Raw genomic sequence first — 627 nt, 5'->3', positions numbered from 1 at the left:
TTTAAATAATCTCCCAATAGTTTGCCGGGAAACATCGATAATTCCGATCTAGAAAGAGACAGAGACAGTCGATCCGCGTTATGTTAAATATCTCAAGGTTACCGATTCCACAAAATTATAAAAAGTATACGGCTGTGTAGCGGGGACCAAAACGAGTAATTTCATGTATAAAGTTTAATTAATCTCCCAATAGTTTGCCGGGAAACATCGATTATTCCGATCTAGAAAGAGACAGAGACAGTCGATCCGCGTTATGTTAAATATCTCCAGGTTACCGATTCCACAAAATTATAAAAAGTATACGGCTGTGTAGCGGGGATCAAAACGAGTAATTTCATGTATAAAGTTTAAATAATCTCCCAATAGTTTGCCGGGAAACATCGATAATTCCGATCTAGAAAGAGACAGAGACAGTCGATCCGCGTTATGTTAAATATCTCAAGGTTACCGATTCCACAAAATTATAAAAAGTATACGGCTGTGTAGCGGGGATCAAAACGAGTAATTTCATGTATAAAGTTTAAATAATCTCCCAATAGTTTGCCGGGAAACATCGATAATTCCGATCTAGAAAGAGACAGAGACAGTCGATCCGCGTTATGTTAAATATCTCAAGGTTACCGATTC

Source organism: Megalopta genalis, chromosome 11 (assembly GCF_051020955.1).
Source record: "Megalopta genalis isolate 19385.01 chromosome 11, iyMegGena1_principal, whole genome shotgun sequence".
Taxonomy (NCBI): Eukaryota; Metazoa; Arthropoda; class Insecta; order Hymenoptera; family Halictidae; genus Megalopta; species Megalopta genalis.
The sequence above is the reverse complement of the archived record's forward strand: the minus strand, read 5'-3'. Positions refer to the sequence as shown.